General features: G+C 42.8%; 1 long non-coding RNA gene across 2 annotated transcripts in view; it reads left to right on the forward strand.

The window, feature by feature from the left end:
* The first annotated feature begins 322 nt into the window (after nt 1-322).
* Nucleotides 323-24,809, forward strand: part of LOC126416473 (uncharacterized) — a 44,015-nt gene continuing 19,528 nt past the window's right edge. The window contains exon 1 of one of the 2 annotated variants that reach the window (XR_007575465.1): nt 323-511. This is a non-coding gene — a long non-coding RNA (uncharacterized LOC126416473). Of the gene's footprint in view, nt 512-18,119; nt 18,318-24,809 lie in introns of those variants that run through there. The other variant, XR_007575464.1, reaches the window with a different exon arrangement.

Raw genomic sequence — 24,809 nt, forward strand, 5'->3', positions numbered from 1 at the left:
GTGACTATGTCTCACAAGGAACTTGTAGGAGAAACTGTGAATTTGTAATATTAGTAATTTTCGCCTCACAAACATTAATATACGCACAATAGTAAACGCCCGATGGCCTAAAGTTATCGAACAATTGTAAAGTAAAAGAGATGAACCATCGCATAGCAGCGACAGAATCTATTATTCTTTATCTCTGCCGTTCTTGCGCGGTGCCTGTAAATCTCTATTTACATGTATCGATTAATGGTATAAAAAAGAATTCTGTTGTTTCAAGACAAATGAGGCTTTTGGCGCCTCACCTTTCTATGAAAGGCGGACTCGGACTTGCTGCGTTCCACAACTGTATTTTATATTTTATGTGAAAATATTGAGTGAATATGCTAATTGTTATTTTTTCCAACCAGAAAACATGTAGTTTCTTGTAACTGATATCGAACAGACAACATGAAGAGGACATTTTGACTGTTATGTATAAAGTATTTAACCACAATGGTCATCTATTGTAATTTAATATGAAAAGGTACGTAGCATTAAAAAAAAAGTGTGTTAAAGATAAGTGTGCTTATTTTCGTAAATTAACCTTGATGATTCCATCTCCTTATTTAACTGAATGGTAATTATTGTTTGTGTTACTTCATCATCAGAAATTACGATCACGCTGATAGGCCGAACGCAGCATGAGGCAGAAGGAACATTATCGTTTTCCTATTATTTCTGAACCAACTTTTTTGTGTAGTGTTGCATTTCTTTTAAAGTCTATAAATCTTCTGGTCCGTTAGTGTTGATCCGGGTATGACTACGCGACTATAAAAATGCACAGAAATGACGTTTCTTCCGAACGATCTCAAATATATATATCAATATGCTGCTCTTATTCAGGTATTTAATGGTCAACGTATGTTATTATAATAGCGTAATAAATCCCTGATTCTGTTGCCAAGTGGCCCACCAAAATATTCACTTTTTCGACATTAAAAAAAAGTAACAGTTCTTTTTATTTTCGTCCCCCAAGAGCAACGCTACACTTGGAGCCCGAACAGTGACTTGATCAAAAATCATTTCATGTATGTGTTTAAAAATTTTTCAGTGCTTGTTCCAGTAATTGTTTCATTTTTTCATGTGGATGCAATTCAACCGAGAAAGAGAAGTGGGAAAACCTTTTAATTAATTCAGAAGAACGATTGATGAAATTACCAAAAAACGCGAGGTCCCAGTAAGCCATAGCACTACGTCACAGACAAACGACTGACGGCAGCGACAAACAATATCTGTAGCATTTTGACGTTTGACAAATAATTCATGAACATGGCTGACGGTAAACAGCGGACACAAACAAAACCAGACGACAGCGGTGATGCGAATGGACCTCACTATCCACTACGATCACGCGCGATAGGTACACGAGCGGAGGCAGAAGCAGCCTCGACCGAAGTTTTAGAAGCTGGTCCTAGTGTGCAAACTATTCCCGTTTTTGAAAAACATGACTTGGCTGCAATGATCGAAGCAATAATGGAACGCAAGTTCGAAAGCCAAAAACAGGAAAGATTAGATGAAAAGGCCCGCGAAGAAAAAGAGAAGGCCGAAAGACGGCATAATAAAAATCAGGTCCTTACAAATCTGTGCAACTCAGTAAAAGCAGACATAAATTCAGTAAAAACAGAAATAAATTCGGTAAAAACAGACATAAATTCAGTAAGAACAGACATAAATTCAGTAAAAACAGATCTGCAAACGGAGATAAATGACCTAAATACACGGTTAAATTCGGTAAAGGCCGAACTAAAGGCAGACGTAACAGCTGATTTAAATACCCTGTTGGGTAATGCCCAAAGACAAATCAGTAGTCAGATCACGACCATGAGGCTAGAAATTGACACACAAGTAGAGTCAAAAATAGAGGATATTTCAAAACGGTTAGATAAAAAAATCGAAGCAGCCAAGTGAGAGATAAATTCAAAAGTGATGGAATATCAAAAACAAGCTGCGACCTTAAAAGAAGATTATACTGCAATCTCTGATGAGGTCAAAGGAGTTAAAACCGCAGTAGAACCGATCGAGAATGTTGTTGATGATCTTCCCAAACAGATTGAGACTCTTAATGTAGAGGATCAAATAAAGAATACTGTTAAGGCACATGCTGAAGCATTGTCCGACCACTACCAAGAGTGGATAAAAAACAAAGACTGATTCATAGAAAACAAGGTCAAGAACGAACTCAGGCAAACGGTCAAAAACGTGACCTTTGAAATATTGGCAGCCCCTGGAAAAACAGGAGACACGGTGATGTCAGAATTAGGCCAGATAAGACGAACGTTAGCTCAAGATTTACCTGAATGGCGTCAACAGATAGTTTATGAAGTTCGTACACTAAAATGTCAAGTTGAAAATTCCCCACCTCCCGTGTCAGGAGACTGGAATAATTCACCACGAAGTAATGAACAACAGCAGGTACATTACCGTTCACCATTTGATAACGCTCAAACTCGTAGTTCTATAGAAGCAGAGCACCAGCCCACCCACTTTTGTCAGTTTGATGCAGGAGGAAAGCGTGATCAAACATCGTATTTTTCCGACCTTTCACCCACAGAAAAGAGAAATTCATCCTATAGTGTTCCTCCGAAATTTTTCAGGAATTTTCCTGAATAGCTGGAGTGACCGCCAGCGAATTCAATTCGTTAGTGGATTTATCGTAGGCGATGCTGCCTTATGGGGAACCGAAATGGTCGACTCTTGTAAAAGTTACAAAGAGTTTGAACAGATGTTTTTAGCTAAATTCTGGAGTTCTGGTGTGCAGCAGCGCCTGAGAAAAGAGGTTTACAACGCCGAAGTGTTTAACATTAAGCGCGGTAGTTTGAGAAGATATTTTGAAAAGTATTTAGCGAAAATCAAGTTCTGGGATTCGCCGATCACCGCCAAAGACGTTATTATGATTCTAAAAACTAAGCTACCGATTGCGATCAGAGAAAAGTTAGTAAACGTGTCTGAGGACGATACGGACACTTTCCTATCTGTGTTAGACTCGTTAGATCTGATTTACGAGGACGCTAGAGTTGATGTTGGCAACGCTCACTTCAGTGCAGGCGGCCAGCACAATACAGAATACGCAGGCAACAATGGTGGCGGAGCGAAAGCGCGTCACAGCGACAGCCAGTACCAACCCCACAACAGTTTCAAAAATAAACACACTACGTACTCCAACAGCAAATACAAAAATAAGTACAATAACGGGCAGAGATACAATCCAATATATAATTCGTCACCACCTCAGTACGAAAATGCACTTTATAACACACAGCCCCAGCAATATGGAAACACGCAACCGATCGACGGTAATTATCAAAACGATCAGTCTTACGATTCAAATCATCAGTGGAAAGGAAATAAATGGCACAATCAAGGTGGAGACCAATGTACACCTTTCAGTAACGGTTACAATCAACACAAGCCACAGCAAAATACCTCTCAGCCACAAAATATACACTTCACGCAACAAGCGAACGGACCTTTGGCAAGTCTGAAGCCTAAACGCCCGCATAATACGCAAATTTATTATGCGCAAGCGAATACGCCAGGACAACAAGATCCATTTCCAACCGAGTTCGTACCACAAAACCAACACCAGTTCCAGACGGAAGAAACTTTAAGAAATATAAATCAGCAGGAAAGCAAGCGCCGAGCGGAAAATTAAAAGCAGCACCTTTGAGCCTCCTAGAGGATGCTGTAGGTTTGAATGGGGGCACCCTGTCCCTTAGTCCACACGAAATTAAAGCAATTAGGTACGACAAAGAGACAAACTTACGGGATGATCTAGTAGCAGACACTGAGACGAAAGACAATGATGACGTATGGGACGAACAAGTTCAAGCTTCCATAAGAGTATCAATTGCCAACATACCAGTAACAGCTATTGTAGATACAGGAGATAATATATATGTCTTATCTTTATGTTTATTTAAGCAAATATCCTCTGTATGCAAAGTATTATCACTTCCAATTCAAGGTTGCACCGTATCGGGAGCAATTGGTCCACTAACACAACGTGTAAATCTTCAGACTCAGCTTCAAATCCAGATAGAGTCTATTTCAGTAACGTGCATTTTTCTTATTGTTAAAAACCTATCAGTGCCATGTATCCTGAGTATGGAATTCTTGAGGCAGACGAAAGCTAAAATTGACATCGAGTGTGGAATCTGTACTCTAGTAGCGAGCCATCAACAAGTAACTGTAAATTTGTTACGAAGTAAGGTGAAGACAAACTTTGGGGTGCTTCAAATAGCAGTACGGCCATGGACTAAAAGACAACAGTACAGTCAGACAGAAGACATGACAGATCCTGAAAAAGTTAATGACGATGAGTATAAAGACCTAATTCCCGGTCAGAATGAATTATACTGTAAAGCTAGTGAGCCCACTGAATTATCCAAACAACAGAAGAATGAGCTTTACAATTTGTTAACAGATTACGCGCAAGTATTTTCTAAGAAACCTGGACTAATAAAAGGCTTTGAATATCGAATGGATGTCCTGCCCCATTCAACCTACTGTAGAACAAGCTATTCCATTCCATATGCGAGACGCGAAGCTGTCAAGTGCGAATCAGGAAAATGTTACGCTGGAATGTGATAGAAGTATCTCATTCACCTTATTCGAGTCCTTTATTGTCTGTACTAAAATCAGATGGTAGCGTAAGGCTAGTTCTAGATGCAAGATTAATCAATAAAATTATAATACCCATAAGAATGAGACCAGAGGCTCTTGAAGAGCATCTGCAGAAGTTTCATGGAGTTAAGTATTTGAGCACCCTTGATTTGAAAAGCAGTTACTGGCAAGTAAAACTTGCGCAAGAGTCTAGGAAGTACACTGCGTTTATATTTGCAGGTAGATCTTACCATTTCAAAGTTGTACCGTTTGAAGTAAATGTGAGTTCCGGAATTTTTATTTCTGCCCTTGACTATGTACTAGGTCCTGAACTTTTAGATGAGGTAACAGTCTATGTGGATGACGTTCTTGTAGCATCGAAAAATTGGGAAGATCATGTGGCCCTTCTGCAAAAGATATTTCAACGATTCAGAGAGTATGGTGTTACAGCAAATCTTAAGAAATCCAAGTTTGTAAAAAGTGAAATTAAATTTTTAGGACACATCATCACCCCTGAAGGAATTAAACCCGACCCGAAAAAATTGTCTGCTATAAAAAACTTTCCAACCCCTGTTACAAAAAGGCAACTGAGAGGATTTATCGGTCTTACGTCATTTTTCATACGTTTTGTTCCCAATCAGGTATTGAACAATCCCGCTCTTCACAACCTTTTAAAAAAGAATTCACACTGGAATTGGACGCCGGAATGCCAAGACGGATTTAAGAAAATTAAAGAAGTCTGGTTAACAGTAACATTCACCATCATCCTCAGATGGATAAGGAATTTTGTATTACTGCAGACGCTTCCTTTGTGGGTATCGGCGCTTGTCTTTTTCAGATTCAATTAGTAAATGGACACGAGCAAATCCAAGTGATTAGCTTTGCGAGTCGAGTGTTATCAGAGTGTGAGAAGTCTTATTCGGTTACGGAGTTGGAGGCACTTGCCGTAATATGGGCTTTTAGGCGATTTAACTACACTCCTGGAAATGGAAAAAAGAACGCATTGACACCGGTGTGTCAGACCCACCATACTTGCTCCGGACACTGCGAGAGGGCTGTACAAGCAATGATCACACGCAAGGCACAGCGGACACACCAGGAACCGCGGTGTTGGCCGTCGAATGGCGCTAGCTGCGCAGCATTTGTGCACCGCCGCTGTCAGTGTCAGCCAGTTTGCCGTGGCATACGGAGCTCCATCGCAGTCTTTAACACTGGTAGCATGCCGCGACAGCGTGGACGTGAACCGTATGTACAGTTGACGGACTTTGAGCGAGGGCGTATAGTGGGCATGCGGGAGGCCGGGTGGACGTACCGCCGAATTGCTCATCACGTGGGGCGTGAGGTCTCCACAGTACATCGATGTTGTCGCCAGTGGTCGGCGGAAGGTGCACGTGCCCGTCGACCTGGGACCGGACCGCAGCGACGCACGGATGCACGCCAAGACCGTAGGATCCTACGCAGTGCCGTAGGGGACCGCACCGCCACTTCCCAGCAAATTAGGGACACTGTTGCTCCTGGGGTATCGGCGAGGACCATTCGCAACCGTCTCCATGAAGCTGGGCTACGGTCCCGTACACCGTTAGGCCGTCTTCCGCTCACGCCCCAACATCGTGCAGCCCGCCTCCAGTGGTGTCGCGACAGGCGTGAATGGAGGGACGAATGGAGACGTGTCGTCTTCAGCGATGAGAGTCGCTTCTGCCTTGGTGCCAATGATGGTCGTATGCGTGTTTGGCGCCGTGCAGGTGAGCGCCACAATCAGGACTGCATACGACCGAGGCACACAGGGCCAACACCCGGCATCATGGTGTGGGGAGCGATCTCCTCCACTGGCCGTACACCACTGGTGATCGTCGAGGGGACACTGAATAGTCCACGGTACATCCAAACCGTCATCGAACCCATCGTTCTACCATTCCTAGACCGGCAAGGGAACTTGCTGTTCCAACAGGACAATGCACGTCCGCATGTATCCCGTGCCACCCAACGTTCTCTAGAAGCTGTAAGTCAACTACCCTGGCCAGCAAGATCTCCGGATCTGTCCCCCATTGAGCATGTTTGGGACTGGATGAAGCGTCGTCTCACGCGGTCTGCACGTCCAGCACGAACGCTGGTCCAACTGAGGCGCCAGGTGGAAATGGCATGGCAAGCCGTTCCACAGGACTACATCCAGCATCTCTACGATCGTCTCCATGGGAGAATAGCAGCCTGCATTGCTGCGAAAGGTGGATATACACTGTACTAGTGCCGACATTGTGCTTGCTCTGTTGCCTGTGTCTATGTGCCTGTGGTTCTGTCAGTGTGATCATGTGATGTATCTGACCCCAGGAATGTGTCAATAAAGTTTCCCCTTCCTGGGACAATGAATTCACGGTGTTCTTCTTTCAATTTCCAGGAGTGTATTATATCTATGGAAGAAAAATTAAAGTCTATTCAGACCATCAAGCCTTATCATTCCTCCTTACATGCAAGTTGTCTTACTCGATGGTGCTTATTCCTGCAGGAATATGACTTTGACATTGTATATATAAAAGGTAAAGATAATGTCATAGCAGACGCACTTTCTCGCTCATCTGAGGGCTTACCAGAAACCAGCGAACTGGTGGAACAAATGTCTAATTATAAAGTTTTGTTAATGAAAGATCCAATTCACAGAAAGTATTTTCTTCAGTTATGTAGGCAGATTCAGATTCTTCAAAATACAGATCCAAAATGGAAAAAGGTTAGACAAATTCTTCACGAAAATCCAGCCCACAAGTTGTCCAAGTTTTATAAAGTTCATAACCAAGTGCTATTTCATAAGACGTCTGAGTCATCTGAGAGGTGGTGTGTTTGCATCCCTCGAAATTTCATTGAACATCTTCTGTGGTACTCACATTTCATGGGGTCACTACGGACCAGAAAAATGTAAAAGGAAAATCTCGACTTACTGTTATGTTCCGAATCTACACCAGAGAATCCATAAATTATTGAGAAACTGTGTTATCTGTTCAAAGGCAAAATCATTAAACATTTCCACTTCAATCCCACTAAATCCAATAATTGCTGAAAGGCCAAACCAGCTTCTTAGTATTGATTTGGCAGGTCCACTACCCACCGGTAGGGGAGGCGCTAAATACTTAGTAGCAATCCTGGACAATTTTTCTAAGCACATAAGACTGTACGCAGTAAAATCTTCTTGTGCTAATCCAATAACTCGTCGCATTGAAAATGATTATTTCCTACGATTCGGGGTTCCAGAATCAATCTTGTCTGATAATGCTTCAAATTTCACATCTCGCCCGTGGCGTGCATTTCTTGCTCGCCATGGAATCAAACAAATTTTGATATCCCTGTTTCGACTGCAATCGAATCCGACAGAAAGAATCTTCAAAGAATTTAGCAGATTTATAAGGACGTACATTTCGAATAAGCAATCTAAGTGGGTAGACTTCGTAACACCTTTCGAACAGATTGTAAACCACCTTCCTCATCTGTCGACCGGATTCACGCCACATGAGTTAATGTCAAGATCAAAAGAAAGGAATGAATGGATAGACCCCCTTCCAAAGTTACAAGACAACGAATTGGACCTAGACGCAGAGATCAGGCAAGCTCTCATATCATTGACAACGTATGCTAACCTCCGAAAAAAGGCATTTGATAAGAAGGTAAACAGAGTCATAGATTTCAAAGAAGGAGAAAAGGTATTAGCCAGGACTCACTTTAAACCATCCCTGTTGTTAAAGAAGAATCGTAAGTGGCAACACATTTATGAAAGTCCCTTTGTGATAATGAGGAAACCACACATTGGTTGCTATTTGTTATCTGACACTGCCATGAATAAAATCAAAGGATTGTTCCACCATCATGGTTTAAGAAAATTTTATAACGCCAGGAATTAAGTTAATTTAAGCTGTAAGAAAATTCTAAGGTATTGGAGATCAGGATTAACCAATGAGTAACAAGAACTGAACTGAACTGAACTGACTACTGACGTTAACCGGTGCTAAAAGGAAACCTTATGTATCAAAACAACGTGTCTGGAAAATAAAATACAGAATAAGTTGTAGACAAGTATTTACATGAATAATCTTTATGTAAACAGGAGGACATGTCCTAGAGGCGATTTTCAATTTTAATTATAAGTTAGTATGTAAGAAAAATGATGTACTCGAGAGGTATTAATTAGCCCCGAGGTACTAAAATGAGGAAAGAGGAAGGAGCGAATAATGCACTTCTCTCGCTAAATAGTAATTTGAGAATGAGCAGGAAGGAGCGAATAATGCACTTCTCTTACTAAATAGTAATATGAAAATGATGATTACATGTGCTTAGTATTAGTAAGTGAAATTTAATCGAGGACAAATTAATGATCTGTTTTAAAAGAAAATACTTAAACGTCCAGACAAAAGAGGAAAGTTGTGTGAAAAGATTCGATTCCATGAGGTTATTCCCTATTTTCAAATGTGACGTAAATAAGGCACCACCCGTTAGCGCAAAACAGTCGGTAGATTTAACTTGTAAGTTCCAGCACAGTGATGTGTCAGCGATGAAATAACATCTCTTTGAAGTAAACAGATATCTAGGATTAAGCATGAACAGATTGATAACGCAGTGCAATTGTTCTAAAAAAGGCCTGACGTTAACCTTAAGCAAAAGCGTGATGGAATAAAAAGGAAGTTTATTATATAACGCAAAGTAAGATGAGTCCAGACTATAAACAAGCTGAGTAAAAGAACATATGAGTAACATGGTTTATTATGGCAACTTCACGGTACTATTGAGCATTAGCGATACTGCAAATTCACAAGCTAGCAGCAAATAGAATAAGGATCTCGCCCAAGCTTCACAGGTCGCGACAGCAGCAAACAACAACACTCTAGTGAGAGGCTTATATATACAAATGATAATTAATACCCAAATGTGTAATGCATAAACTTGACTTAGTCTAAGAAATGAGCAAAGAGTAGTAAGCAAGCTGCAGCAAGATACATATTAGATATACATGCTTGAAGTGATAGATTTTACTTTAAGTGCGCACTGCAATATTTATTGTTTTCTCTGTGATTATTGAATCCCTTTCCTAAGTGCAAATCCTTTAAGATCCTTGATCCTATCCACTCCTCAGGATCAACTTGTAAAGATGCAAGTGTGCTTAGGAAGTGAGGCACTACATATAAAAATGAGTAGGTTCGCGACGCGCATATTGCTTTTGTAATGCGCAATGTAAATTAAATTTTCGACCTGGTTGAAGAGTAATTTAAATTCTGTCGACGATCCGCGAGTAGGCCCGCTTTTCCCACTTTTCTTTTTCGACTGTTTGTATTTCTACACGAAATTCAGAGGCGGAATTGCTATTTTCAAATCTGTCCTCGAACTTTCTTTAAAGACAAGCACATACGAGAAAAACTTTTGACATAAATGAAGCTCCCCTCACAAGTCACTAAATAAGACGAGCACTAAAAAAAAAAAAATGTATTGGGCCTACAAAATGAATAAGCAAGCGTGATAAAGATTACTATGAATGAAATTAATTTGTAAAGGAGATTGAAATGGATTTGGTCAAAGAAAAAGGACTTATAATAGACCGTAGGCATAAATTAAAAAAAGACTAATTAAGAAACAATTGTTTTGATTCAAAGTGGTCAATTAGATTATTTCTCGATTTAAATGAACTCTTGTAAATATTAGTATGTAAATCAACTTGTAAACACCGTGTGATGTTATGAAGCGAGAATTTCTTTTAATACACCGTTCACGCAGACGCTCACCACAGTGCAAGTGAAGTTTTAAAGTTCGACGATTTTCAGTGGCAGTATTCTACTGTACCATATGTGTGAAAAATTCGTTGATGTGTGCAGTATGTAATAATCAGTGTCATTCCACACATGCAGTTGCAGTGGTAGCTACCATATACCTGTAAATCCTTAACTGGATAGTGGACAGGAAGTGATGTGAGGCAGTTTCGGTGGCAGAAGCTCCCTCCAGCAATCTAAAAAGCACAAAGCCACGATCCGCCGAACAAAAGCGATGCACGGCACTCAAGCGCGAAATCAACGCTCTGCAAGAAAGCTCCGGTCACGTGCGCGCGCACAGACTGAATTTCAAGATTGCTCGCAACAGTGGAGGCGGACAGCCACCACGTGACGAAATAATGTAAACGTTCAACCGCCAACACAGTTGCTGTGCGCTACATTCTGTAGCAAAAACATTGACATCCTGTACTGAAAACATTTTGTATGTATCATAAACCTTCCGAGAGACTGAAAGATAGAGAAGTTAACGTAATTATTATAATGACTGATTGTACACAGAGGCAAGTCACAAGGTCACCTCTGAGCACTGTTGAAATGTAAACTTTAATGAGAGGTCACGATACGAATGAAAATAAGCACGCGAAAATACGTCAAAGGATCCCATCCTCCTATATCCCATCCCATATGTATATAAAATTAGTTTTGTAAGCTATTCTAATATATGATATTTTATCTGTTTCATATGTGAAATAATTTGGAGAGCCACACTCGAGCCCTGAAAGTGAAAGATATGGACTTCCTTGTCGAAGCCATCACCAGTGGCCGCTCTACAATCCAAGTCTATCATAAATAGTGTATGTGCGACGAAAATAAATGTATAATTAAGTGCGACAACGGACAAGGCAATCAATCGACAAGACGATGACAATATAATGAATACAGTCAAAACAGAAAGTTGTGTACCAGTTGTGATAGTCAAATTACTTTTGCAACGATGAAAAATGAAGTGTGACTCTATTTCCTTATAAATTTTGTAAATATGTGTACTTATAGCCTTAATTTTAAGAATCATCAAAAAAGACTGAATCCATGCAAACACTGACAGAAAAACAGAACAAATTCGCAATGATCCACCGTCATTAATTACAAATTGAAACGTTAATTCTTTTATTATAGAATGAATATGAAATGAAACTTTTAATAACCTGTATGTTACACCCGAAAATTACAAGTATTCCAATGGGCATGAGGATGAAAGTAATACCTTCGGTATTCCTTCCCTCCTCATGGGAGGCAGTGTAATATTAGTAATTTTCGCCTCACAAACATTAATATACGCACAATAGTAAACGCCTGATGGCCTAAAGTTATCGAACAATTGTAAAGTAAAAGAGATGAACCATCGCATAGCAGCGACAGAATCTATTATTCTTTATCTTTGCCGTTCTTGCGCGGTGCCTGTAAATCTCTATGTATATGTATCGATTAATGGTATAAAAAAGAATTCTGTTGTTTCGAGACAAATGGGTCGACGAGTCGAGTTCGCGATGCCGACGAGCGAGGACGATGCGCGCGCGGCCGGGGCAGCCGCCTAGGACGCGCTGGAGTCGGCCGCTGGTCGGTCGGTTGGGCCTGGACCGTCGGACGCTCCAGCGGCCGCAACACACAGGACGGATCCCAGGTTGACGACCCAGGCTACGGCACCGGTTCATGACAGGATAGAACGACGATCGACAGGCGCTATTCGACCGCAGAAAACTACACACCACACGACGAAACCATATTCGGACGTCGGCCAAACATCACATCACGACGGACGCAGCAATGAAGACGACCGCCAGGACTACGCCAGAAGGCTCGATATACACTCCTGGAAATTGAAATAAGAACACCGTGAATTCATTGTCCCAGGAAGGGGAAACTTTATTGACACATTCCTGGGGTCAGATACATCACATGATCACACCGACAGAACCACAGGCACATAGACACAGGCAACAGAGCATGCACAATGTCGGCACTAATACAGTGTATATCCACCTTTCGCAGCAATGCAGGCTACTATTCTCCCATGGAGACGATCGTAGAGATGCTGGATGTAGTCCTGTGGAACGGCTTGCCATGCCATTTCCACCTGGTGCCTCAGTTGGACTAGCGTTCGTGCTGGACGTGCAGACCGCGTGAGACGACGCTTCATCCAGTCCCAAACATGCTCAATGGGGGACAGATCCGGAGATCTTGCTGGCCAGGGTAGTTGACTTACACCTTCTAGAGCACGTTGGGTGGCACGGGATACATGCGGACGTGCATTGTCCTGTTGGAACAGCAAGTTCCCTTGCCGGTCTAGGAATGGTAGAACGATGGGTTCGATGACGGTTTGGATGTACCGTGCACTATTCAGTGTCGCCTCGACGATCACCAGTGGTGTACGGCCAGTGTAGGAGATCGCTCCCCACACCATGATGCCGGGTGTTGGCCCTGTGTGCCTCGGTCGTATGCAGTCCTGATTGTGGCGCTCACCTGCACGACGCCAAACACGCATACGACCATCATTGGCACCAAGGCAGAAGCGACTCTCATCGCTGAAGACGACACGTCTCCATTCGTCCCTCCATTCACGCCTGTCGCGACACCACTGGAGGCGGGCTGCACGATGTTGGGCGTGAGCGGAAGACGGCCTAACGGTGTGCGGGACCATAGCCCAGCTTCATGGAGACGGTTGCGAATGGTCCTCGCCGATACCCCAGGAGCAACAGTGTCCCTAATTTGCTGGGAAGTGGCGGTGCGGTCCCCTACGGCACTGCGTAGGATCCTACGGTCTGGGCGTGCATCCGTGCGTCGCTGCGGTCCGGTCCCAGGTCGACGGGCACGTGCACCTTCCGCCGACCACTGGCGACAACATCGATGTACTGTGGAGACCTCACGCCCCACGTGTTGAGCAATTCGGCGGTACGTCCACCTGGCCTCCCGCATGCCCACTATACGCCCTCGCTCAAAGTCCGTCAACTGCACATACGGTTCACGTCCACGCTGTCGCGGCATGCTACCAGTGTTAAAGACTGCGATGGAGCTCCGTATGCCACGGCAAACTGGCTGACACTGACGGCGGCGGTGCACAAAAGCTGCGCAGCTAGCGCCATTCGACGGCCAACACCGCGGTTCCTGGTGTGTCCGCTGTGCCGTGCGTGTGATCATTGCTTGTACAGCCCTCTCGCAGTGTCCGGAGCAAGTATGGTGGGTCTAACACACCGGTGTCAATGTGTTCTTTTTTCCATTTCCAGGAGTGTATGTCGGGAGGAGGACAAAGAAACGCTGAAGGACATACAACGCCTTATCCGCTATTCACGGGAAACGCAAGAGCAGGATAACGACACCTGTCTGGCATCTCCATCTGTGGACTCAGATGTCGAATCACAGCACTCCCACCAAACGGTCGACGACGCGGAGATGGCAGCGGCCTTTCCAGCAGACAACGACAACGACTCCCTACACGCAGAGGGGGACTTTACGCTCGTACACAACAAACGGCGCAGAAGCAACGCATTAGCCAAGGACTTACCCAACCCGGCTAAGAGACGAACGGAGACCATCCCCACAACGAACCGATTCGCCCCACTGACACCTCGAGCTGCGCCTCCATCAACCACCAACAAGCCGCAGGGACAAACTTCTAATGCCGCAGAAGCCGTGGACAGAGACAAGAATGTGCTTCGCAAAGTGCCCCCAGTCACAATTTATTACACAAAGGATTACGTTTACCTCAATGAAACGCTCAACGGACTTCTAGAGGGAAACCTTAAAGCTATATACCAAAAGGACCGCATCAAATACCACTTTGAGTCCTTCGAAGACCAAAGGCGTGCAATAAAATTCTTCACGAACCACAACTTCTCCTATTTTACACATCAAGCACCAGACGACAGGGAACTGAAAGTAGTTGTCAAACGCCTTCCGGCGGAAGTTACCGAAGAACAACTTTACTATGCCCTCAAGGAAAAAGGCTTCAAAGTGCTACAAGTCTACCAATTTAAGGAACGCGACGAGAAGACGAAACAATTGATACCGCAACCTGTGTACCGAGTCACCCTCCCATCCGGAAAAGACAGTGACAAGATATATGATGTCCAATACCTGCTCTACACACGAGTGATAATCGAAACCTATAACAGTAAAGAAGGTCCAGTCCAGTGCCGACATTGCCAACGTTTCGAGCATACAGCGAACTACTGCAGCATGCCAGCACGCTGCGTCCGCTGCGGTGGATCCCATAAATCATCGAATTGTACCCATCCTAGGACGGCGCCCCCAAAGTGCGCCAATTGTGAACAAGAACATCCAGCGACCTTCCGTGGCTGCCCCAAATTTCAAGAACTCCTACGGAAATATACTAGAAGGACACCAAAGAAGTCGACCCCACAACGGCCTATAATTTTTAAGAACTCGGCCATGGCAGCGATTCCGGCCACCCAACAACAAGCGGCACCTCTCCCTGTGGAAACAATCGCCTCTCAACCACAACCGGCACCCAGAGTGACTCTACGGCAGACAAGACAACAGCGCACGTACTCCGAAGCACTACATGCCCATCCGCCGACTCCGACACCAGCGGAGACGTCATCTGCCTGGTCGATCACCTTAACACCAGCGTTAACAGATATTCTTCAACTACTCACCGCCCTCCAGCAGAAGCTGACGTCTATCCTCTCGCTTGTAGAAAGCGTACTGACAGCTTTTCAAACACCCTAAATGGATAGACGGCATCACGCGAGGAATCTTAACTTCTGCATTTGGAATGCCAACGGCCTGAAACCGAAGAAAATAGAATTCACGGACTTCTTACATCGCCACAAGATAGACGTAGCATTTGTCTCCGAAACACATCTCCGCGAGTCAACCGACCTGCGCTTGAGGAACATGCACATCTACCGGACGGACAGACGGGACCAACGGGGTGGAGGGACCGCAGTTCTGATCAAAAAATGTATTCGTCACCACCAAGAACGTTTACCTCAACTCCAGACTTTAGAGGCCACGGGAGTAACAATCCACACGACGCTCGGAAACATTACCTGTATTGCGGCTTACCTTAGCCCAAAGAAGCCTCTCCACCCAGAAGATCTTTACTCCGTTACAGAGGCTTACGACAAGATCCTCCTTGGAGGGGATCTTAATAGTAAACATGTTGCCTGGAATTCCCGTAAGACTAACCCAAAAGGACATATGTTGTTTGCACTGGCTGAGAATTTACATGTTTCCGTCCATGGACCACGGGAACCGACGAGGATACCTTACGTCCAGACACAAGACGCTAATGTTCTAGACATCGCCATAATCAAGAACATCAACCCGAATCTCCATCTGCGGACGCTGGATGATCTTTCGTCGGACCACAGACCGGTGTTAGGACTCATAGAGAGGGCTACTTTGCAACTCCCACTGCCGACGACAAGAACTTACGACTGGCAGCAGTTCCAAGCGTACCTCAACAACAACGTGCGACCAACCCAGGCTGTTACTATCAGAGAAGCGATTGATGTGGCAGTCGCAGTACTCACGAAGAAGATTACCAGTGCGAAACAACGAGCACTCACGGAGCACCTGCAACCGGAAGTCAATTATGACGAGTTTCCACCACCACTGCAGGAGCTTAAGACAAGGCGCAATTGCTGTCGGAAACGATGGGTCCGTTACCGTCATCCGGACGATCGACGGGAAACTCAGACTAACCCGAGAACTCCGGCGGAAGGTTCAGGACTGGAAGCAACACACATGGGAACTCAAAATGGACAACTTTCTATTACGCACCAAAGATGAATGGCGAATAGTTAAAAGTCTCAGACAGCAACAGCCCCTCAAAAGGGCAATTCGAGGACCCCATGGCCTCTTGTACGACTCACTGGCGCAGGCGGAGCTGTATGCGGATACATACCAACAACAGATGACTACGCCCCCCACGGAGGATGGAGATGATGCACTCCACCTTGCAGAGGAGGCCACAGCGGCGGAATGGGAAGCTATTCGGGACGCCCCGACTAACACTATGCCCCGGCTGACAACGCCGGAGGAAATTCGGAGGATTATCAAGTGTAGCAAACACACCTCACCTGGGGCAGATAGAATCAGCAATACGGAATTGAAACACCTCCCGAGAAAGCCTGTTGTGCTTCTCACCCGGATAGTGAACAGCTGCCTCAGGACTGGATACTTCCCAGAGGCATGGAAGATTGCCAGAATAGTGCCAATACCAAAACCGGGCAAGGATCTCTCACACCCTGACAGCTACAGACCCATAAGTTTACTGCCGACGCTGGGAAAGGTACTGGAACGTGTCCTACTGAAACGCCTGCTGGACATCCTTGTGGCACACAACATCATCCGACCGGAGCAGTTTGGCTTCCAGGCGAAGCTATCGGCTGAGTTACAACTACTGCGCATCACGAAATCTATCCAGGACAATTTCAACAAGAAACGACATACTACTGGAGTCTTTCTCGATATAGAGAAGGCTTACGATAAAGTATGGCGACGCAACTTGATCGTCAAGCTCCGACGTACCACTCCCTTACCAGACGGCTATTTAAAACTTCTCGACAATTTTCTTCAGGATCGCAGATTATATGTTCGCATTGATGACAAGAATTCAACAACATGGCCTGTCCTTGAAGGACTTCCACAAGGATCGGTCATCTCTCCACTGCTGTTTAATTTATATACTAACGACCTCCCGACAGTGCCACATGTTACTGCCAGTTTCTATGCCGACGACACAGCGCTCCTGACTGCAGGCACCAGAATGGACCACCTCGTCACACGGATGCAGCGCCAACTAGATTTAGTGGACCACTGGACCCACATGAACAAAATAACGGTCAATGCGGAAAAAACCAAAGTTACTGTCTTCACACATCGGAGACCCATCGTCAATGACCGCCTGCGGATATCAGACCAGCCACTCCCCTGGGCAACAACTGTTAAATACCTGGGAGTGCATCTAGACGCCAAACTGTTGTATAGTCATCACATTATGGAGAAGAAGACGTCTGGCCTCAAAATGCTGGGAGCTCTCCTCCCCTTTCTGAAGAGCTCATACCTCAGCCAACGCACGAAACTCCAGTTGTACCATGCCACAGTCAAACCATCCATTTTGTATGGATCGACCTCTTGGGGTACTACGTGTGCCACGAACTACAAGCAGTTACAGGTTGTACAAAGCAGATGCCTACGATGGATCACAGGAGCCCAATGGTGGATCCGAAATCAAGACATTCATCGAGCCTTAAGCGAATCTTACCTCTCAGACAAGGTCAAGGAGAAGGCACGAACCTTATTTCGGAAGTTGGACATGATATGTGACAGTACACCACAACTCACCACAGTAGGGGCGGTAGAACCCTCACGCAACCACAAATATAAAGTACCGAAGGCGATAGTATTTGAGCCTCCGTAAATGATATCCCTACGTAATTCTCCATAATTTAAGGACATATCGTCCTTTAGCACTTCTACACATATGTTTTCAAACACACACCAAAAGCAGCGAGTTAAAGGACCCTTCTGTGTGCCCAAACTAAAGCTGAAAGAAGAATAAATAAATAAAGAGAAAATTTTTACCCCTTCCATCATTCCCTACAGAAGTAAAAATCAACGAAGTTGATCAGACTTCAGCACCACCAAAAAAAAAAAAAAAAAAAAAAAAAAATGAGGCTTTTGGCGCCTCACCTTTTACTGTTTGTCTTCTATGAAAGGCGGACTCGGACTTGCTGCGTTCCACATCTGTATTTTATATTTTATGTGAAAATATTGAGTGAATATGCTAATTGTTATTTTTTCCAATCAGAGATCATGTAGTTTCTTGTAACTGATATCGAACAGACAGCGTGAAGAGGACATTTTGACTGTTATGTATAAAGTATTTAACCACAATGGTCATCTATTGTAATTTAATATGAAAAGGTACGTAACATTAAAAAAAAGTGTGTTAAAGATAAGTGTGCTTATTTTCGTAAATTAACCTTGATGATTCCATCTCCTTATTTAACTGAATGATAATTATTGTTTGTGTTACTTCATCATCAGAAATTACGATCACGCTGATGGGCCGAACGCAGCATGAGGCAGAAGGAACATTATCGTTTTCCTATTATTTCTGAACCAACTTTTTTGTGTAGTGTTGCATTTCTTTTAAAGTCTATAAATCTTCTGGTCCCTTAGTGTTGATCCGGGTATGACTACGCGAGTATAAAAATGCACAGAAATGACGTTTCTTCCGAACGATCTCAAATATATATATCAATATGCTGCTCTTATTCAGGTATTTAATGGTCAACGTATGTTGTTATAATAGCGTAATAAATCCCTGATTCTGTTGCCAAGTGGCCCACCAAAATATTCACTTTTTCGACATTAAAAAAAAGTAACAGTTCTTTTTATTTTCGTCCCCCAAGAGCAACGCTACAAATTGCACTGTATCTCTGAGAGATATTGTGAATTGCGAGTAACTTGCAGAAATAACTGCGGCTTGCGAGTAACTCATGGGAGTAGCTAAAGCTTGTGAGAATCTTGTGGAGTATGTATGACTTGTATGAATCTCGCAGCAGTGATTACGATGTGATGTAAATTCCAGTGGCAACTATTCCTTGTTAATAACTTGCTGGAGTAACTGTGACTTGAAAGTAAGTTTTGGATGTAGTTCTCACGTGCAGTTAATTTCTGGTAGGAGCTATTACTTACACATAGCAATTATGTGAATAACTATGGATTAAATGTTAGTCCTAGTATTTACAGGTGGTTTTTGAGGTTAACTATGCTTTTATGAGTACTTTGTAGGGGTAAATATGAACTACAGGTAACTTGAAGGACCAACTATGACTTGCAACAGACTTGCAAAATTCACTATCAGTTGCAAAGCTTTTTTGTGAGTAACTGCGACTTACAAATAACTATTGCTAGTAACTTTGATTTGCAAGCAAATTGCAGGTGTAAATACTGGATGCAACTAACAAGGGGGTCTAATTATGAATTTTGTGGTGCTTGTAGAAATAAATATGGTGGGACGTATGAAACTATTTGTTGCAAGTAATGTGCTTGAGTAACTATGACTAGCAAATATATTGCAAGGGTAACTATGCAGCTGTAGCGGCGCATCGACAGCTAAGTACTAATTAATTGTTTGTGTATAGTAGTTTATTTAGGAACTTAAGTAGTCTTCAACCGGTGTTCTTGGTGTTTTCCGGTGAAATAACTTCAGAAGAAATTTTTGCGAACTGCTTTCAGTTTCGTTACTGTCATTAGACGTTTGATTTTCTGTCTGTGTTAGTATTTTGTTATATTCTCATTTGTTGTTGATTAATACTGTCAATAATAATAGTTACTTCCCTTGTAGAGCAAGTTTGTGATTATTGTAGTCAGTTTTTAACATCTTCTTATTGTAGTAGCGGAACTTAGATAAAGTTGTTTTCTTGTTTCAATAATTGTAAAATTTTACCATGAGTGAGAAGTGTGGGCTTTGCCGTAGGTTCGTGAGTAGTGGATTGCGGTGTGAGACTTGTTCGAAGTATTTTCACTGGGGGGAATGCAGTGGGGAAGCCAGTGGGCATTCTGGTGAGATCCTCTCCTGGAACTGCAGGTTATGTAGCAAGAGTAAGTTGATAGAGGAGCAGGAGCGTAAGATCTGTGCCCTTCAGGTGCAGCTGAAAAACGCACAGGAGGAGCTAGATAGGGTGAGGAGGGAGAAGGGGGTTGGGGAATGGGATCTGGCTGTTGGCAAGAGATCTGCTAGGAGAAGGAGATTTTCAGATAGTTTTACTATTGGTGTTTGTAATAGATATGACCAACTGTCAGAGTCTAGTGGAGAGGAATCTCTAGTAGCTGTAGATGTAGGAAGTATGCAGCAGACCTCAGCAGTTACGGTGGCTAGGACAGTTGCAAAGTCTAAGAGAAAGAAGAAGGTTCTGCTGTTAGGTAGTTCTCATGGTAGAGGTGTAGGCCAGCAGTTGCAGGAAGTTTTGGGGAGTGAGTACCAGGTCACCAGCATTGTGAAGCCTAATGCAGGATTGGCTCAGGTGACTTTTAACATAGAGGGGTTATGTAGGGATTTTACTAAAGAGGATCAGGTAGTGATTGTGGGTGGGGCTGGTAATAGTATTGATAGGGATGGGGAGTATGACATAGATGGTGACCTGGAAAAGATAGCCACTCAGACTGGCAACACGAATGTGCATTTCGTGGAACCGTTTCAGCGTCACGATCGGCCCCATCTTAATACAGCCGTCAGGCGTAATAACATGAGACTTGGGGATGCGCTGATGACAGAAGGCATGAGTCACATTTCAGTGGTGTCGGTGGAGTCTATCAGCAGGACGGGTTTCACTAGACATGGCCGGCACCTCAACAGGTATGGGAAGGGGAGGTTGGCAAAACTTATAGGTGACAGCATAGGTGGGGGTGGTGGGATCACTCATGGGAAAATTCCGGTAGTTGTGGGTGTTGGAGCTGTACCTTTTTTAGATTGAAGTCAGCTGATAGGTATTCCTGCTTAAGGGAAGTCTCTCTAACAAAGAAACCACTTTCTACAAAGCTTGGGTATGCGATTAATGAGGGAATTAGTATATTTCATCAAAATATACAAGGTATTAGAGATAAAGTTAGTGAACTGCTTATAGATGTTGACTCTGAAATTACTGGTATATCTGAACACTTCTTAAATAAGGAGATAATTCAGAGGCTTCCTTTACCAGGATACAGGTTGGCTGGCAGCTTTTCTAGGAGCTCTTTGCGGTGTGGGGGAGTAGCCATGTATGTGAAAAACGGTATCCCTTTTGAGTCAATTGATGTTTCAAAGTACTGCACTGAAAAGGTGTTTGAATGTTGTGCAGGTGTGGTTAAATTTAGTGGAGCTAAACTTCTTACTGTTGTTATTTATAGATCCCCAGACTCCGATTTCACAACATTTTTGCTAAAGCTAGAGGAGGTTCTTGGTTCACTTTATAGGAAATACAAGAAGTTAGTTATATGTGGTGACTTCAATATTAATTGTATAAGTGATTGTGCAAGGAAAAGGATGCTGGTAGACCTCCTTAATTCATATAATCTTATGCAAACCGTATTCTTTCCAACGAGAGTGCAAGGGAACAGTAGAACAACCATAGACAATATTTTTGTTCATTCGTCATTATTGGAAGGGCATTCTGTTAGCAAAAAGGTGAATGGCCTTTCAGATCATGATGCACAAATTTTAAGTCTAAAAGATTTTTGTGCTGCAACACATGTTAAATATAGTTACCAACTTTTTAGGAAAGCTGATCCAGTTGCTGTACAGACTTTTGTAAACCTTATCAAGGAACAAGAGTGGCAAGATGTTTATAGTGCTGATACAGTAGAAAATAAATATAATGCTTTCCTCAAGACTTTTCTCGTGCTCTTTGAAAGTTGCTTTCCGTTAGAACGTTCAAAACAGGGTACTAGCACAAACAGGCAGCCTGGGTGGCTGACTAAAGGGATATGAATATCTTGTAGAACAAAGTGGCAATTATATCAAAATGTTAGTAACAGCAAAATCTAAATGCAGCAGCCCATTACAAACAGTATTGTAAGGTGCTTAAAAAAGTCATTAGGAAGGCAAAAAGTATGTGGTATGCAGATAGAATAGCTAAGTCTCAGGATAAAATTAAAACCATATGGTCAGTCGTAAAGGAAGTGGCTGGTCTGCTGAGACGGGTCGAGAATATAGAATCAGTGTGTAGTGGGGATGTCCGTGTTACTGATAAGTCGCATATATGTACAGTACTTAATAATCACTTTCTGAATATAGCAGGTGAACTAAATAGAAACATAGTCCCAACAGGGAATCATATAGCGCTCTTAGAAAAAAGTGTTCCGAGACTGTTACCTGAAATGCTCCTCCATGATACTGACAAGAGGGAGATTGAGTTAATAATTAAATCACTAAAGACCAAGAACTCTCATGGATATGACGGGGTATCTAGCAGAATACTGAAGTATTGTTCCACGTATGTTAGCTCAGTACTTAGCCATATCTGTAACTTTTCCTTTAGGAGTGATCGGTTTCCTGACCGATTAAAGTACTCGGTAGTGAAGCCACTTTATAAAAAGGGAGACAGGAATAATGTTGACAATTATAGACCTATTTCTATGCCATCGGTGTTTGCTAAAGTTATCGAGAGGGTTGTATATACAAGGTTACTGTAGCATTTAAATTCACATAATTTGCTGTCAAATGTACAGTTTGGCTTTAGAAATGGCTTAACAACTGAAAATGCAATAGTCTCTTTTCTCTGTGAGGTTTTGGACGGATTAAATAAAAGGTTGCGAACGTTAGGTGTTTTCTTTGATTTAACAAAGGCTTTTGACTGTGTTGACCACAAAATATTACTGCAGAAGTTGGAACATTATGGAGTAAGGTGAGTAGCTTACAATTGGTTCGCCTCCTACTTTAAGAACAGAAAGCAGAAGGTAATCCTCCGCAATATTGAGAGTGGTAATGATGTTCAGTCCCAATGGGGCACTGTTAAATGGGGCGTTCCCCAAGGGTTGGTGCTGGGGCCACTGCTGTTTCTTATTTATATAAATGATATGCCTTCTAGTATTACAGGTGATTCAAAAATATTTCTGTTTGCTGATGACACCACCTTGGTAGTGAAGGATCTTGTGTGTAATATTGAAACATTATCAAATAATGTAGTTCAGGATATAAGTTCGTGGCTTGTGGAAAATAATTTGATGCTAAATCACATTGAGACTCAGTTTTTACAGTTTCTAACTCACAATTCAACAAGAACTGACATTTTAATCAGACAGAATGGGCATGGTATAAGCAAGACAGAACAGTTCAAGTTCCTAGGCATACGGATAGGTAGTAAGCTGTTGTGGAAAGCCCATGTTCAGGATCTTGTTCAGAAACTAAATGCCGCTTTATTTACCATTAGAACAGTATCTGAAATAAGTGACATTTCAACACGAAAAGTAGTATACTTCGCATATTTTCATACGCTTATGTCATATGATATTATTTTTTGGGGTAATTCTTCTGATTCAAAAAGGGTATTTTTGGCTCAAAAACGGGCTGTTCGAGCTATGTATGGTGTAAGTTCGAAAACCTCTTGTCGACCCCTATTCAATAGTCTGGGAATTTTGACATTGCCCTCACAGTATGTATTTTCTTTAATGTCGTTTGTTGTTAGCAATATTAGCTTATTCCCAAGAGTTAGCAGCTTTCACTCAGTTAATACTAGGCAGAAATCAAATCTGCATGTGGAATGCACTTCCTTGACTCTTGTGCAGAAAGGAGTGCAGTATTCTGCTGCATCCATTTTCAATAAGCTACCACAAGAACTCAAAAATCTTAGCAGTACCCCAAACACTTTTAAGTCTAAACTGAAGAGTTTCCTCATGGCTCACTCCTTCTATTCTGTCGAGGAGCTCCTGGAAGAGCTAAAAAATTAAGCAAATTCCAGTGTTACATTGTTGATTTTCTTTATTTAAACTAACGACTTGTCGCCTGAATATGTTTCTTATATTTCATTTTATCTGTTTCTACAATCGTGTTATAATTTCATGTATTGACTCGTTCCATGACCATGGAGACTTCTCCTAAATGTGGTCCCACAGAACAATAAATAAATAAATATGTGACTATTTTGCAGAAGTACCTATGATTTGGAAGTAACTTGTTGCAGTAGTTATGACTTGTGAATAACCTGCAGGAGTAATTACTATCTGTGAGTTACCTGCGGGAGTAACTGTGATTTGCAAGGAACCTGTGGGAGAAGCTATGACTTGCAAGGAACCTGAGAGATAACTATGACTTGAAAGTAACCTGGGAATTAACTATGACTTGCAAGTAACCTGTGGGAGTAATAGTGAGAAGTGACTAACCTTTAGGAGTAAACATGACTTGTGAGTATCCTGCTGGAGGAACCTGTGGGAGAAGCTATGACTTGCAAGCGGCCTGTGCGTCTAACTATGAATTGCAATTGACATGCAGGAACAACTCAACTTGCAAGAAACCTTGCAGGAGTAACTATGTGTTGCGCGGAACCTGTGGGGGTAACTACAACTTTCGAGTAACATGAGGGAATGTCTACAACTTCTGAATAACTTGCAGGTTTAGCTATTACTAGTGAGAAACATCTGGGAGTAACCATGACTTACGAGTAACCTGCAAGTTAAACTATGACCTGCATATTCACTGCAGACATAACTATGACATACAAGTAACCAGCAGAAGTGACTATGACCTATGAGAAACAGGTGGGAGAAACTATGAACTTTGAGTAACCTGTGGGAGTAACTATCTCCATCAAGCAGACTGTGGGAATAACTGACACTTGGGAGACACCTGTAGGAGTAACTACAATTTCGAGTAACATGCAGGAGAAACTGTGATTTATGAGTAACCCACATGTGTCACTATTAGTTGCAAGTTAC

This window comes from Schistocerca serialis, chromosome 8, assembly GCF_023864345.2.
Source record: "Schistocerca serialis cubense isolate TAMUIC-IGC-003099 chromosome 8, iqSchSeri2.2, whole genome shotgun sequence".
NCBI lineage: Eukaryota > Metazoa > Arthropoda > Insecta > Orthoptera > Acrididae > Schistocerca > Schistocerca serialis.